We start from the raw sequence: 14,129 nt of genomic DNA, 5'->3' as shown, positions 1-14,129 counted from the left end.
AACTTTGAATAAAGAACATAATAAGTACCTGAGATTATCACTGTCATTAGTTTAAATGTTGTTCCAGCCACAACGATGCGGAAATGGGAACCGTTTCTAAAACAGAAATTTAGTGTGTCGTGGCTAGTTAGGACAAAATCTCTTTTATTGCGTGTCGTGTCGTCAAAGTATAGCCTTTAAACCATATATATATATATATCATACATTTATCTGATAAAAGTTTATTTTGTCAACTTCCAGAAGTATACTGATGGCTTTAGAACAAATAGACATTGACTAAAAGCCACAAATCTCCCATTCAAACTGAGGAAATGCAAGATGTATGTATAAAGTGCAGTGATTTTACTTGATCGCAAAGCCAAGCCTTCAGGGTTGTCATACATTGGCAGTCAATCTTGCTCCTCCAGACACAGAAGCACAGCAGTATTTTTATTGCAGTGCTGTAAATGAATTAGTATGAAGGCTCTGAAAATACCTGCAAAAGCCTCTGGTTTGAAACAATCGTCAAACACACACACACACACACACACTGAGATCTCTCTGGGGTGGTCTATTGTCTCCAGAGATCATTCCTAGAAGGTGATAGCGGGTCTGAACTGCCTTTATGTCTATATTTTTCTCTGTCTTGCCTGGCTCAGACATTAATGTGCTCTTATTACGGCTGTTGTTTCTCAGAGCATTTGCTCTGCCACAGGTGTTCGCCAAGGCTCATCAGCAAACCTCTTATTATAGCGCCAAAACGAAGAGAGGGAAGGGGGTTGCATGTTGAGATACAAAAGAGGAAGGAAATAGATTAGGACATTTACTAGATAGAAAACAAAAGTGGCTCTGGGAGAACTTAACCTGACAGGCAGCCAGTCAGGCGTTCAAAACGCTTTTGAAGTATTCAAAAATGCTGGTAAACCAGAAGGATTAATGTCGTTTGGTTTGCCGCCAGGCGTTTATTAACGGCAATCTGGACTTTCCACTCTTTCCATGTTGGTTGGTCCAAAGGATTTGATGTTTTTACATGGGTTTGCATTAAGGCGAGACATTTTCCTGTTCCCCCTCCTCCTTTCCACGAGCCCTCATAACCCTGGTGTGTCTTGCTGATTAGCTGCTTATATAAACATTGCTTTTGCCACCTCACCCTCTGTGCTTGAATCCTCCTCGAAGCCTGGTCCTCGTCTCCCAATCTCTTCCTCTGAGGCCCTCTCTGCGCTTGTATACGCTCTGATTGCCTACAGCATGGAGAGTTTATCCATTGCAGCTAATCAGCTTAAAGCCATGACCCCATCTTGTTTCTGCTGATTCGTATGAGACATTGGTGGTGCTCATTTACAATTGAAAATTGTAATGAACTGATTTTTTTTTTTTAATAAAATCAACGCTTCTCATGAATATTATTTGTGAGAGTGAATATATTAACTTTACTTCAGATTCCGGTTGAATTCAAGGCTAAATATTCTCATATTCGTCTTTTTTCAGTCCCATTGGTTTTAAAAGCCTTGAAATCTCATCAAGGCAGTTTAATCACCCTCAATAGCAAATTCATATTATCCTCATCGATGAATGCATCTTAAAAAATGAGCATTTCTTCATTTGTTTTTAATCTTTTGATTCACCCGAGATCAAAACACGAGGGGATACGCTGCACAAACACAGATGCCAGTGCCTTTGTGACACCAGGTATACTCAGAAGTGTCTGTGATGAAGACTTTGAACTGAGGCCTTCACTCTCACCACTTGTAGGGTTTGAAGTACCAATTACGGAGAACCCATCCTTGCCTGGTTGAGATCTTGTACGGCAGGCCTTTGATCACATGGATGCCCTGTCTCGCTCTCTCTCGCTCCTCCCGGCTTCCTCTAGAACGTGCTGGGCACAACACTAATCTTGATGAACTTCATCCTCAGTCTTCTGTTCTCTCCTCCCCAGTTTGTTTATAAGATTTAGAGAAGTTGACGTTCATTTCCTGAGAGCATGTCTGCAGCTCTCATCCTACAAACCAAAACCTACACTTTATAAATCACTATGGCAACTAAGTGCTTCGCCCTTGATAGTATACTACGGTAAATGATGCAAATGTACATTGCTAGCTTGCTGGTTCCATGGACAGAATTCTAAAGCAGGCTGTCGTATATTAATGCTAATTGCAGAAAGGCTGCATTTATGAAAAAATAATAAAAATATTTAAAGTTGAATATATTTTTAAAATGTAATTTTTTCCTGTGATGACAAAGTTGAATTTTCTGCAGCCATTACTCCAGTCTTCAATGTCAAATTATCATCTCCTAATGTTGAATACAGTTAATATTTTGCTTAATATTTGTATAAAACTTTGAGAATAGTTTTTCTGGATTCTTTAAAAGTACTAATTTCTTCAAACTCCAAAGAAGAGTTTGCGCTGGGTTTGACAGTGGGCAACAAATCAGTGTCCCACCAGGTCTGTGAAGGCCTTCATATCTCTGAGATATACTGATAATATACTGACGTTTGTGGGTCTCTTTCCTCTTGCTTTTGTACACTGTATGGGAGTGGTTTCCTCTGGAGTCAATGGTCAACATTTCCTGTTGAACTCCAGAGTCAGAGCTTAGAGAAATGTTTCACAGTTCTACCAACCTGGCTATCACCAACAACAAAACCGAGCAGTTAAAAATCAAATAAGTCCCGCATTTATTAAATTCATTGCTAAATTGGCAATTTGATGTAAAATAAAAGTGTAAGAGCTAATATTGCAAAAACAACACATTGCAAGATACATCTTTCTAATAGCTCAGTGGGTCCAATAATAGGATAGATACTGTACATTATACCTTATATGAATGACACTTTCATTGTTCTAACAAATCCAGTGAAAAGCCATGTTCTTGGTCATGTAATGCTGTTTCTTTTGTAAGGCGGTTATAAATTTGATATTTTTCATTTTAAAAAATCATTTTTCTTGCGAAAGTATTCATACCCTTCAATTTTTACGTTTTATGTTGCAGCCTTATGTTAAAGGAGAAATCCACTTCCAGAACAACAATTTACAAATAATTTACTCACCCCCTTGTCATCCACAATGTTCATGTCTTTCCTTCTTCAGTCATAAAGAAGTTAATTTTTTTGAGGAAAACATTTCAGCATTTTTCCCCATATAATGGACTGGTATGGTGCCCCGATTTTGAACTTCCAAAATGCAGTTTAAATGCGGCTTCAATCGATCCCAAATGTGGTTGTAAAGGATCCCAGCCGAGGAAGAAGGGTCTTATCTAGCGTAACGATCGGTTATTTACATAAAAAAATACAATTGAAATACTTTTTAATCTCAAACCCTTGTCTTGCCTTGCAGTCCTTGAACTCTGTGTATTCTGGTTCAAGACAGTTAGGGTATGTCGAAAAACTCCAACCGTATTTTCTCCCTCAACTTCAAAATTATCTTACATCACTGCAGAAGTACCGACACAGTCTTTGCCAAGTAAACATGCAAAGAAGATCAAACACCCTTAACAAAAAAGGTAAAACAACGATTTTGAAGTTGAGGACGAACGTGAGATGGGAGTTTTTTTCGACAAACAAAAACAGTTCAGGCAGAGTAAGACAAGACGAGTGTTTGGCATTAAAAAGTATATAAACTGTATTATTTTTATTAAAATAACCAATTGTTACACTAGATAAGACCCTTCTTCCTCGGCTGGGATCGTTTACAACAGCATTTGGGATTTTTTTGAAGCTGCATTTAAACTGCATTTTGGAAGTTCAAAAACGGGGCACCATAGCGGTCCATTATATGGAGAAAAATGCCGAAATGTTTTCCTCAAAAAACATAATTTCTTTACGACTGAAGAAAGACAGACATGAACATCGTGGATGACAAGGGGGTGAGTACATTATTTGTAAATTGTTGTTCTGGAAGTGGAGTTTTCCTTTAAACTGCTTTAAATTTACCTTTTTTCCACATCAATTTACACTACATTCACCATAATGACAAAGGACAAAACAGGCTTGTGACAACAATTCATTAAAAATAAAACACTGAAATAAGTACATTGCGTAAGTATTCATTTCATACCCTTAACTCAGTTCTTAGTTGAAGTACCTTTACAGCCTCAAGTCTTTTTGGGTATGATGCGACAAGCTATGCACATCAGCATTTAGCATTTTCCTCCTCACTTCTTCACTTCTCAAGCTATGTTTGATTAGACAGGGGCAGACGCCCCCACATTTTCAGGTTTCTACGGAAATATTTGATTGGGTTCAAGCCCAGGCTCTGGCTGGGCCACTCAAGGAAATTCACAGAGTTGTCTGTAAGCTACTCTTGCTGTGTGCTTAGGGTCATTTTCCTGTTGGAAGGTGAACCTTCTGCCCAGTCTGAAGTTCTGAATGCTCTAGACTGGGTTTGCATTAAGGCTATCTCAATATTTTGGTGCACTGAGCATTTCTTCTACTCTGACAAGTCCCTCAGTCCCTCCCGCTGAAAAACAGCCCCACAGCATGAGGCTGCTGGGATGCTACTGTGCATGTTGATAAGCAGTGCCTGGTTTCCTCCATACATGATGCTTGGAATTGAGGGTCATCAGACCAGAGAATCTTGTTTCTCACAGTCGGAGAGGTTTTTATGTTATCTGTTGCAAATTCTAAGTGGGTTTTTATGTGGAGGATTGAGTTTGGCCACACGACCATAACGGCCGGATTGGTGGAGTGTTGCGGTGATGTTTGTCCTTCTGTAAGTTTCTCCCATCTGCATATATGATCACGGAGCTCTACTAGAGCTTATTGATCACCAGTATAACCAAGGCCTTTCTCCATCAATTGCTCTGTTTGGCCAGGAGGCCAGCTGTAGAAAGAGTCCTAGTTGTTTCAGACTTCTTCCATTATGGATAATGGAGGCTAAATGATTCTATGAACCTTTAATGCATCAGAATTTTTTCTGAACTCTTCCCCAGATCTATGCCTTGACACAGTCTTGTCTCTGAGCTCTACAGGCAGTTCATTTAATCTGCTTTCCAAATCATACTCATTCAAATGAATTTGCCACAGGTTAGCTCCACTCAAAGTGTAGTAACATCTACAAGCTATTTAAATGCTGCTGAGCTAAGTTTCAAACGTCCCAAAAAAACTGTATGAATAGTTGCTACATAAAGTCTAATAAAGTTTTTTTTTTTTTTTTTTTTTTTTTTTTTTTTTTGCTTTGTAATTATGGTGTATGAAGTGTAGATTGATGTGGGGAAAAAAGTTATTTCAAGCAGTTTAACATAAGGGTGCAACATAACAAAACATGAAAACACGAAGGGGTATGAATACTTTTGCAAGGCACTGTATAATAATAGGCTACAGACTAAATAAGAAACAATGTGAGTGTCCTTGGTGGGTTCTTGAGGAGTAATGCAGTTCCTCAGTTGGTTTGCAGTACAGCAGTCTCTTTATCTCAACAGACGGGTTCGTAGAAATGAATCACAGCCTACTGTAATGTAGTTTTGAAGAGGTGCAGTATTAAAGCGTGCCATTTTGATTAGCTCTAAAGCTTCTATGCTATGAAGCAAATCAATTTTTAGTCAAATCAGATTTTAGTCTGCCATGTTTGCCTACTGCAGGCTAAAGCATTTCATTGGCATGACTGTTTTGTGCTGTGGATGCTGGACTTCCGATTTATTAGCCACTCTCCACCTTATTGAAAATTTTTAATTTTATGGATCTGACTATTTTTACCCATACAAAACAGCTCGTTTTGCTGCTTTATATTGCAAATTGTTGTGTCTTACCATATTATTTTAATGTATTAATGTAAGTATGAACACATTGGTTTGTAGTGCAAAGTTTTACCATTTACTAAACTTTATTATTCTTCTTGTTATTTCTTTATAGCGACTAATGAATCTGAAGTTTTGCGCATAGGCTTACTATGGTGTTGAAGAATACGGTGGATAGGTAAACAAATTAAGAATAACATAAAAGTGTAATTACGATTGTGATAATAAAAATGAAAATAATATGATAACAAATAGCAGTTTACTTACCAGGACACCATAAAGACTGCACCTGCTCTTACTTTACAAGTAAATAAACAAAAAATATATCTGAATGTTTTCTTTTTCAGTTTTACATATATTTAATCTATTTTTCGTCGTTATACAATTCCTAACGAAGTCAAATCTTAGTCTACACATCTCTAGGCGACGCAAAGAGGCGTTAAATTCTTGTGTGAATCAGCGTTTTTGAACGTTTTTGATTCAGTAATTCACTCAAAAAAGTCATTTGTCATCACCTACAGGCGTAACTATGTAACTATGTAACTATGCAGAGAGTCACTGAAAATCCCCACCAGTGTTGTTGTCTTCTATCAGTACTCTAAAATGTATATTGTACAGTATTTATCACAGGGAATGTGTAATGAAATTGGTGTCCTAGTAAATGGTTGCTATAATTCTATTGCACACAGTATGTAGGAGGCCAGACATCTTGGCAAAAAAAAAAAAAAAAAAAAAAAAATGCGAATCATCATTTGTCTCCCTGATTGTATCTCCGGCTATTACAGTAATTTTCACTTTTTACAAAACACCAAAGTAGATAAGTGGAAAACGCCCCAAAGACACTAAATTTTAAAGCTGTAATTCAATTTGGTAACCAGATTCATTTAATGCTTCCCTCCCCTGACTGGCACAGTACAGAAATGTTCCTGGAGGCTACCGGATCATGTACTTTTATATGACTGAACAAGATATGAACCATAATTCCCTTTAAACAATTGGACCACTATCAAGGAAATGAAACAAAGCCTAATGACAATGTTTATGCACCATTTCCTGAGACATTGTAAGCAGGTCACAGGAGTAGACTGTCCCTAGAGTAAGACCAGGCCGGCCTCTGGAGCAGTGGCCCAGATTCCCAGTGTAACAAAGTGAATTGATGTAACCCCGAGGGACTGTGAAGATAGGATATCACTGGGAATAGAATGGAATGTGTATTGTAAGCACACTTGCAGAAGTCAAACATAACAAACTTGTTGACTTAGAAATTAGACCTTGGGCACTATGTTGTGTTTAACTGGCAATTTGAAATGAAATGCTTTTTAATTTAAATATCATTTTGTCAAACCAAACTTTATTAACTCTACTAAAAATAATTTATACTATAAATATTATATTATTATATATAAAGTTCTAAAGACAAACCCATTGCTCTTCAGGTTTGTGCAAATATAAATATACTTAAATATGTATAAATATAATTTAAAAAAAATTATGAGCAAATATGTTCAATTACGTTTATAAATATATATTATTATATTATATTATATTATGTAAAGTTTTAAAAATAAACTTATTTGCTCATCATGTTTGTGCAAATATAAATGTAATTAAATATGAACTAATATTTAATATAATTTATATATATATATATATATTTTTTTTAATTATACTGTAATTATATTATATTATATTATATTATATTATATTATATTATATTATATTATTAAATGTAAAGTTCTAAAAATAAACCTAACTGCTCATATAATTTATAAACATATATTTAAATATACTGTAATTATATTATATTATATTATATTATATTATATTATATTATTAAATGTAAAGTTCTAAAAATAAACCTAATTGCTCATCAGGTTTGTGCAAATATAAATATATAAATATATATATATATATATATATATATATATATATATATTATACATTTAATTATATTATTTAAATGCAATTAAATAAAATAATTTAATATTATTTATAAATATATATTTAAATATACTGTAATTATATTATATTATATTATATTATATTATATTATATTATATTATATTATACTAATATTATATTATATTATATATTATATGTAAAGTTCTAAAAATAAATCTAATTGCTTGTCAGGATTTTTTTTTTTTTTTATTTAAGAATATTAATTTATAATTATTTCTATATAATTATATTTTATATTAATTATACTTATATTTGCTATATTCTATCATTTTTTTACATCTATGTTGTATCATTCTATATTATATCATTAGATACTTTTATTTAAATCAAATAAAACCAAATATATAATGTTCTGAAAACCTAATTCAATGAACTATAGAGAACAGTAACAGTAGACATAATGCACCTAGTAAAATTGGTTGCCCAAGGAGGTTTGTGGTACTTAAAGTATGTCCTGTAGAAAGTATTTTTGTATTCTGACCTTTCTTTCTCGGCTGCCTCTAGTTTTGCTTTCTTTGGCAGCGGATAGGTTTGATGTGCCTTTGTGTTGGAGGGTGATGTCAGCTGGGTTATTGGGAACACCTGCTGAATTACGCACAATGCTGCCACAAGAGGGGAAAAAGGTTGAGACCTATCCCTTCTGTGAGTGCATCCAAGTACCATTGTGTGTGTCCATGTGTACACGTGTGCAACCCTGGAAACAGATACCCGGCATGGGCTCCAGCGTATTGTCAAAGAGACAGCGTGCTTCCTCTGCTTTCTGAACTCCCTCACTATCCTTGCACCTCATTTACTTTCCATCACCTTTAATGCCTCTAATCAGAGGGTTTGAACTAGAAAGTGAAAGCCTGCATTTTATGGACAACACCCTTCATTGTGCCCACGTGGAATGACCTTTATTAGTCGTAATACACATGATGATCAGTCTTTGACTTAAAAGGAATAGCTCAGTCAAAAATCAAAATGTTGTTCCTGCATGACTTTCCTTCTTAAAAGACAAAAAGGATAAATGTTGATGAATGTAGTGCCTACTCATTTCTTGAAAATAAATGGGGATCTGCGGAACATAATAAGAATAAAAAAGTAGTCATACAACCTTTTCTCATATATTCAATTTCTTTTGAACCCATAGAATATCTTTGAATGTGAAATTTGAAGCCTTTATTTATCTTTAATCTTTTCCTCTGCTGTGACAAGTGATTTGGGAGGGCGTTTCTTTCATTTTGGAATTCAGCAGGCTGAATTCCCATTTTATTTAATTAAATGCAAAATAAACTTCGAACTAGAGTTTTATCCCCCTCTTTTATTAAACTTATGATGCTTTTTTTTTTTTTTGCTCATTTGACAGCTGAACAGTGCCAGCTTCACTTCCATGATATTTAAAAGAGTGGCCAGGATATTCAACATTTCTCTTTTAATGTTCCAAAGAAGAATGATTTGGAAAAATCTAATCAAAATGCTTTGAAAACAAACACTTTTTTTATACTGCCAATAATTTACTATAAACGTTTCCATGAAATAAAATAAAAGCAGGTAATTGATCTTGAGGCCTGCATTTATTTGTTTGTTTATTTATTTATTTAGGGAAAAGTCTGAATTGAGAGAAAGAAATAACTTTTGTTTTAAAGTACGTTCGGCAAATTCAAGTGTACTTCTTGTAATTCTGTTGGTTCTTCTTGTAATTATTTTTTTTTTTATTTGGGTTTTTTTCCCCAAAAAATAAAATAAAATAAAATAAAAGCAGGTAATTGATCTTGAGGTCTGCTTATTTATTTATTTAGAGAAATGTCTGAATTGTGAGAAATAAGGAACTCGTTTTTTTTTCAAATCCGAGTGTACTTCTTGTAATTCTGTTTGTTTGTTTTTGTTTGGTTTGTTTTGGTTTGTGTTTTTTCCCCCACCATGGAATAAATAATAAAATAAAATAAAGTAAAATAATTTATTAATTTAAGTATTTTATTTAAGTATTTTAATTCAGAGAAAAGTCTGAATTGTGAGAAGTAAATTAAGTACTTTTTTGGTTTGGTTTGGTTTATTTTCCACCATGGAACAAAATAAAATAAAATAACTTTTTAAAATAAAATAAAATATAAAATAAAATAAAGGCAGGTAATTGATCTTAAGGGGTGCATTTTATTTATTTCAATTTAGAGAAAATAAAGTTTGTGAGAAATAAATGTTTTTGTTGTTGTTTTTTTCTGATTGTACAATCTGATTCTATTTCTGTTCTGTTTTATTTTTTGGTTTGGTTTGGGTTTGTTAGTGGGGTTTTTTTCCACCATAAAATAAAATGAAATAAAATGAAATGAAATAAAATAAAATAAAATAAAATAAAATAAAATAAAATAAAATAAAATAAAATAAAATAAAATAAAATAAAATAAAATAAAAAATTCACCTCACAATTCTTTGCTAGTTTTTATATCACAATTCTGAGTTTATATTTTGCAGGTCATATTTTTTAAATGCAGTGTCAGAAACAGGCTTTCTTTCATTCATTTATCCATCACAAACAAATTGCACTGCATTCACTAGTGTAAATATTAATGTTTGCTTGGGTTTTCAACAGTAATTTACTACCTGAATTTACTCCATCACTAGTGCTACCATCTCCATCACCTTACCCCGCCTGATCCAAAACTTGTCTGGTGCCAAAAAAAAAAAAAAAAAAAAAAAAAAAAAAAAAAAATCCATGACAGTAAAGAGAAAAACAAAGCAATCCACTGAATAGTTATGTCTAGAGTGTGTTCTAATTCCTCAGCTTCCTTCAGACCGTATAGTCTCTCATGTAGCGTTCAAGGCGGGCGAGCCTGAGGGTGAAGTGGGAAATCTTTGTTTTGACACTATGGGAAAGCAAGCTTTGTTCTTACTTATCTTATTCCTCAGGGTTGCACTGTGCTCTCTCACACCACCCTGAGCGCAGAGCTGCAGACATGCGCTCAGAAGTGGAAGCTTTCATGTGGCTGTATCAGCACGCATGCACAGATCCCCCCATCTCCAACGAAGACTCAATGGAGAGCAATGGAGGCATTTTCAAAATAGTGTCTGGCTTTTGTCTTAGTATACGTTAGGAAAGTGTTGAATAATGGGTCTTTTCATGTGGCATATGTTACGACTGACCCACATATGGTATAAAATACCTGTGAGAATTGTGTGAATGGAGAACAAAAAAAAGCTTTTAAATACTAAAACAATGTTTTGTTTTTTTAATGTAGGGGACACACATAGTTGTCACACATTTTACTCCAGTAAACTACCTTTACTGAGCAAACTATGTCAGTAAAATACTGAAAAGTTAAGTTTCATTAAACACAAACTTGCCTTTTTGTTCTATTGGGGGATGTTGTCACAATGGAGACTGCCAATAAAATGGCCCATTATAGGCTTTTCAGCTTTTTTTAATGTTTTAAATTTAACTGAAAATTTAGCAGTAAACTTTACATGTTCAAAAATAAAATGTATTCTCTGAATGACTAATTGGCTGTTTAAAACTCCTCATATGAGTGTCCGCGTGTATAATTAAGTTTAGACAGTTTACAAGAATGTTTAGTGTCCGTGGTGTGAAAATGAGTGAGGACGTGTTGCCAGATCCACCTTTTAAAAGCATCTTTGAGCTTGTGTTTTCCAATTAATTTGACAATTTCCAATTAATTTGACAGTGTTTTCCAATTAATTTGATACCACGTTCGGTAAGGCAAACGCAAAAAACATCGTAATATTGTCTGTCAGAAACGTTATCAACGTTCGGTACAAGCAGTTTTAATTAAGATATTAGCATAGTATTTCACCTACCTGACTGGAAATTATAAGAACAAACACAAATGTTGTCAAGATTCTTGCCCTGGAAATACTCTTTCAGTCTGGCCAACCTCAGACAGTTTTTTGCACTCTTCTCCTTGATTTGTTATAACTTTTGGCAGTCTATAGTACTCCAAATGTTTTTCCCGGTCCAACCGATTAGTACAGCCCAAAACATGACAATTACTGACCATTTTCAGCAGCAATAATCAGAAACAGAATACAGTAGTCAACATTTAATGTGGATCAGAACCTTTCATCAAAGTTGTCCAAAAACCAAAACGATACCTGTTCTTGTCTTAGGACAACTTTGATTAACTTTTTTGATCCACTTCAAATGTTGACTACTGTAATGTAAAATATATATAATTTTAGTGCGCTGTGGCAACCCCTGATAAAGGGAGCAAGCCGAAGGAGAGAGAAATATATAATTGTAGTAGTTTTTATATATATTATATCGTTTTTGATAAGTATTAAATTTTGACAGAATGCAGATTATGTAATTTTTTGCCACTTCCTCAAGGTTGTTATTCCATGCATTTTGCTATGTGCATAGACACATATTGTGTTCTGTCCTGAAGCAAAATATAAGTCACATGTCCATGGCACGAGAGTAAAGACTCCATAGGGAACGTTGTGACAAGTAACCCAGACCGGTTTTTATCTAATCCTATCAGATTTCTGAGAGAGGTGTGAAACATGAAGGCAGGGTAAAAAGAGGCCAGTATAAACTCAAGGCTATACAGAGAAGGGGTTAAAAACTACCGGTCACTACCGGGCTTTGTTACATAAAATGTTTCCTCTCCGCCCCTGTATGAACATCAGTGATATTTGCCTTAAAGACACACCCACAAGCTTCCACTGACATTAGATGTTTTTCATATTTTGAGCGTCACATGATCACATTTTTCCTAAACATTTGCTAATGTGCACCAATGTCTCTTCCAATTAAATTGGAAGGTGTGCCACGGCCTCCCTCAGGGTGCATTTCCAAATTACTTTTGCTCCCCAAGCCAAGATCATTTGTTAACAAATATAACATGCCCAACTGTAAAGTGCATAAACCTGATACGAAATTGTTTAAATGCATGACTGGAGTACTGAAATGGTTCCAGGGGCTTATTACTTACACCTTGTTAGGAAAAAAAGCAGTGAAGTTTTCAATGGGTAAAGTGATCTTGAGCGGAAAGATCAAGCTGCCTGCATTGCAAGCTGCCAACAAAATATTTTCTTTGCTTTCTAAAGCAAAACGATCATATATGGTCTCTCTTATAAGTGTTCTTAAGAGCTGCAGATTTCATCCACCCAAAAAGAGATTAAGGATCTTTTGATGGATTACATTAAACGGAAAGGTTATGAGAAACATGTCTGTCTTTATTTCTGCAATGAATCATACTGTAGGATGACTAGGGCCAATTGTTGAATCTTAGACATGTGCTTAAATTACAGTCTCTTGTATCGTCTTTCGTACGACCTTTGTTCATTGATTTTCTGTGAAAAATGCATGCATCCCTTTCTGTTATGGTTTAATTGCTCATGAGATGTTGTTGGTTGAAATTCTGTGACAGCGTCGCTGTGTCTGAATGATTGCAGAGGATAGACATTATGCTAATGCGTGTAGGTTCTCAGTGCTCCTTGAGACGGCATTTCGGGAACACTCAATGAGAGGTTATGTAAAAATTATACAACCTGTGTGAGACATACTTGATTTTTGCAAGTGATAACAGAACTCCAACTGTTTGTATCACTCTGCTTGCAGCATTTCTCACAGCCAGTGTCATGGTGGACGCCCAAATCCACTATAATTAATAATATTGTTTTGGTCATGGAATGTAGTGTAGTTTTAAGAGTTTTTAGGCACAAATATGGTTGTTTAGACTTTAAATATGCAGTTTGTTAAAGAGGATAATGTACATTAAAAATTTGCTTTAGTGTTTACTCAAGGCTGTTCAGCGCACATGAGCTAGCCGAGAGCAGCGTCACTTCGGACAGTTTTTATGGAATTTGCTACTGGCTCTGATGTCTCTATAGTGGTTAAACACAAGATATAATTCATTTCGGGTAAATCTAATGGGCGGTCTTTGGTCTTATTAATCTATTATTTGTTCCAGAGCAAATAGTTTTGGCAAAATCTCACCATTTTATATAAATAATAGTGGTATTTAATATTGAGAAACAGTGTGTGTTCTGTAGGGATGTGACGAGATCCGATGTGTCTCGCGAGACCAGTCGGATCTCGCGTGATGATATCCTGGCAAAACATTTTGCAGTGTTTACATTAGAGCTGCACGATTAATCCTTAGAAGATCGAGATCTCCATTCAAACACCCACATGATCTTATTCCTGAATGACAACGATTTGTCTATTAGGACTCTTTCACATCGCCAGTGTCAGTGGAGCGTGAGAAGCATGTTTTGTCACTACCCATGTTAATGAATCAGAGGTTAGGCCATCATTATGCTTCCGATGTGAACCTGTCTTTCACTGATATGGGCAGCGACAAAACGCGCTACTGACGCTCTACTGACACTTAGGATGTGAAACAGGTGTTAAAGACATTTAAATCTGCATGCTGCTGCTGATCCAGAAAGAGCAAACTGTCTTTTTAACCATATTACAAACATTATTTCTGTGTTACAGACATTTAAATAACAGAAAT

This window comes from Labeo rohita, chromosome 18 (assembly GCF_022985175.1).
Source record: "Labeo rohita strain BAU-BD-2019 chromosome 18, IGBB_LRoh.1.0, whole genome shotgun sequence".
NCBI lineage: Eukaryota > Metazoa > Chordata > Actinopteri > Cypriniformes > Cyprinidae > Labeo > Labeo rohita.
Note: the sequence above shows the minus strand (reverse complement) of the source record.